This window comes from Arachis stenosperma, chromosome 4, assembly GCF_014773155.1.
Source record: "Arachis stenosperma cultivar V10309 chromosome 4, arast.V10309.gnm1.PFL2, whole genome shotgun sequence".
Lineage (NCBI taxonomy): Eukaryota > Viridiplantae > Streptophyta > Magnoliopsida > Fabales > Fabaceae > Arachis > Arachis stenosperma.
In genome coordinates, this window is record NC_080380.1 from 107,892,152 (window position 1) to 107,895,847 (window position 3,696).

At 35.8% G+C, this 3,696-nt stretch overlaps 1 non-coding gene across 1 annotated transcript; it reads left to right on the forward strand.

The window, feature by feature from the left end:
* Window positions 1-1,818: 1,818 nt before the first annotated feature.
* On the forward strand, window positions 1,819-1,922 carry LOC130977475 (small nucleolar RNA R71). The gene has a single exon (XR_009085164.1). It is a non-coding gene; the product is annotated as a small nucleolar RNA R71 (small nucleolar RNA).
* The last annotated feature ends 1,774 nt before the right edge of the window (window positions 1,923-3,696 follow it).

The window sequence follows — 3,696 nt, forward strand, 5'->3', positions numbered from 1 at the left end:
ATGTACCTAATAAAACATAAAAGAACAATAAAATAAAAAATAAAATTAGATAAATAAAAATTGGGTTGCCTCCCAATAAGCATTTCCTTAATGTCAATAGCTTGACAGTAAGCTCTTATGGAGCCACAAAGGTGATCAGGTCAATGTTGTGGACTCCCAACACCAAACTTAGAGTTTGGATATGGGGGTTCAACACCAAACTTAGAGTTTGGTTGTGGCCTCCCAACACCAAACTTAGAGTTTGATTGTGGGGGCTCTGTTTGACTCTGTACTGAGAGAAGCTCTGCATGCTTACTCTCCCTTGTTACAAAAGGATAGCCGTGTGCCTTAAACACAAGGTAGTCCCCATTCAATTGAAGGAGAAATTCTCCTCTGTTAACATCTATCACAGCTTCTGTTGTGGCTAGGAAAGGTCTTCCAAGGATGATGCATTCATCCTCCTCCTTCCTAGTATCTAAGATTATAAAATCAGCAGGAATGTAAAGGCCTTTAACCTTTATCAACACGTCCTCTACTGATCCATAAGCTTGTCTTACTAACTTGTCTGCCAATTGTAATGAGAATAAGGCAGGCTGTACCTCAATGATCCCCAGCTTCTCCATTACAGAGAGTGGCATAAGATTTATGCCTGACCCTAGGTCACACAGAGCTTTTTCAAAGGTCATGGTACCTTTGGTACAGGGTATTAAGAATTTCCCAGGATCTTGTTTCTTTTGAGGTAGAGTTTGCTGAACCCATGTATCAAGTTCACTAATGAGCAAGGGAGGTTAACCTTCCCAAGTCTCATTACCAAATAACTTGGCATTCAGCTTCATGATGGCTCCTAGATATTGAGCAACTTGCTCTCCAGTTACATCTTCATCCTCTTCAGAGGAAGAATAATCTTCAGAGCTCATGAATGGCAGAAGGAGATTTAATGGAATCTCTATGGTCTCTATATGAGCCTCAGATTCCTTTAGGTCCTCAATAGGGAACTCCTTCTTATTTGAGAGACGTCTCAGAAGGTCTTCCTCACTAGGATTTTCGTCCTTCTCCTCCGTTGTGCATTCGGCCATATTGATTACATCAATGGCCTTGCACTCTCCTTTTCGATTTTCTTCTGTATTGCTTGGGAGAATACTGGGAGGAGTTTCAGTGACTTTCTTACTCAGCTGGCCCACTTGTGCCTCCAAATTTCTAATGGAGGATCTTGATTCATTCATGAAACTTAAGGTGGCATTAGACAGATCAGAGACTATGTTTGATAAGTTAGAGGGGCTCTGTTCAGAATTCTCTGTCTGTTGCTGAGAAGATGATGGAAAAGGCTTGTTATTGCTTAGCCTATTTCTTCCACCATTATTAAAGCCTTGTTGAGGCTTTTGTTGATCCTTCCATGAGAAATTTGGATGATTTCTCCATGATGAATTATAGGTGTTCCCATAAGGTTCACCCATGTAATTTACCTCTGCTATTGCAGGGTTCTCAGGATCATAAGCTTCTTCAGAAGCTGCCTCTTTAGTACTGTTGGATGCATTTTGCCATCCATTCAGACTTTGAGAGATCATGTTGACTTGCTGAGTCAACACTTTGTTCTGAGCCAATATGGCATTCAGAGCATCAATTTCAAGAACTCCCTTCCTCTGAGGCGTTCCATTATTCACAGAATTCCTCTTAGAAGTGTACATGAATTGGTTATTTGCAACCATGTCAATAAGTTCTTGAGCTTCTACAGGCGTTTTCTTTAAGTGAATGGATCCACCTGCAGAATGGTCCAATGACATTTTGGAAAACTCAGATAGACCATAATAGAATATATTTAATATGGTCCATTCTGAAAACATGTCAGAAGGACACTTTTTGGTCATCTGCTTGTATCTTTCCCAAGCTTCATAGAGGGATTCACCATCTTTTTGTTTGAAGGTCTGAACATCCACTCTAAGCTTGCTCAGCTTTTGAGGAGGAAAGAATTTATCCAAGAAGGCTGTGACCAGCTTATCCCAGGAGTCCAGGCTATCTTTAGGTTGTGAGTCCAACCATGTTCTAGCTCTGTCTCTTACAGCAAAAGGAAAAAGTATGAGCCTGTAGACTTCAGGATCTACTCCATTTGTCTTAACAGTCTCACAAATTTGCAAGAACTCAGTTAAAAACTGATAAGGATCTTCAGATGGAAGTCCATAAAACTTGCAGTTCTGTTGCATCAAAGCAACTAATTGAGGTTTCAGCTCAAAATTGTTTGCTCCAATGGCAGAAATTGAGATGCTTCTTCCATCAAACTTGGATGTTGGTTTAGTGAAATCACCAAGCATCCTCCTTGTATCATTGTTGTTGGGTTCGGCTGCCATCTCCTTCTCTTGTTCAAAAATTTCAGAAAAGTTGCCTCTAGATTGTTGTAATTTAGCTTCTCTTAGTTTCCTTTTTAGAGTCCTTTCAGGTTCTGGATCAGCTTCAACAAGAGTGTCTTTTTCCTTGTTCCTGCTCATATGAAAGAGAAGAGAAAAAGAAAAGGAAGAGGAATCCTCTATATCTGGACAAAGAGGATCCTTATTATTAGTAGAAGAAGAAAGGAATAGAAGTGGAGAATCCAATTACAAGGGTGAGGATAGAGGCAGTGATTGGAGATGAAGATGGGTGAAGAGAAGTGTTAGTAAATAAATAAATAAATAGAAGAAGAGAAGAGAGGGAGAATTCAAAAATAATTTTGAAAAAGTAGTTAATGATTTTTGAAAATTAAAGATAAGATATAATTAAAATTAAAATTTAAAACAATTAGTTAATTTAAAAAGAATTTTGAAAAAGGATGAGATATTTTCGAAAATTAGAGAGCGAGAAGTAGTTAGGTGGTTTTGAAAAAGATAAGAAACAAACAAAAAGTTAATTAGTTAGTTGAAAAAGATAATAAAATCAAATTTGAAAAGATAAGAAGATAAGAAGTTAGATAAGATATTTTAAAATCAAATTTTTGAAAAAGATATAATTTTAAAAAGATATGATTAAAAAGATATGATTGGAAAAGATATTTTGAAAAAGATTTGATTTTTTTTAAATTAAAATTAATTACTTGACTAACAAGAAACTAAAAGATATGATTTTAGAAATTAAAGATTGAACCTTTCTTAATAAGAAAGTAACAAGCTTCAAATTTTTGAATCAATCACATTAATTGTTAGTAAAGCCTTTGAAAATCATGAATTAAAGATAAGAAAAAGGTTTTAATATTCAATTTAAAAAATTTTCGAAAAATAGTGAGAAAAATGAAAAAGATTTGATTTTTGAAAAAGATTTTGAAAAGATAAGATTTTTAAATTTGAAAATTTGACTGGACTTGTAAGAAACAACTAATTTTTAAAATTTTTTGACCAAGTCAACTGATGAGCGGATAATTTATACGCTTTTTGGCATTGTTTTTAGTATGTTTTTGGTAGTTTTAGTTGAGTTTCTATTATATTTTTATTAGTTTTTAGTTAAAATTCACTTTTCTGGACTTTACTATGAGTTTGTGTGTTTTTCTGTGATTTCAGGTATTTTCTGGCTGAAATTGAGGGATCTGAGCAAAAATCTGATCCAGAGACTCAAAAGGACTGCAGATGCTGTTGGATTCTGACCTCCCTGCACTCGAAGTGGATTTTCTGGAGCTACAGAAGCCCAATTGGTGCGCTCTCAACGGCGTTGGAAAGTAGACATCCTGGGCTTTCCAGCAATATATAATAGTCCATACTT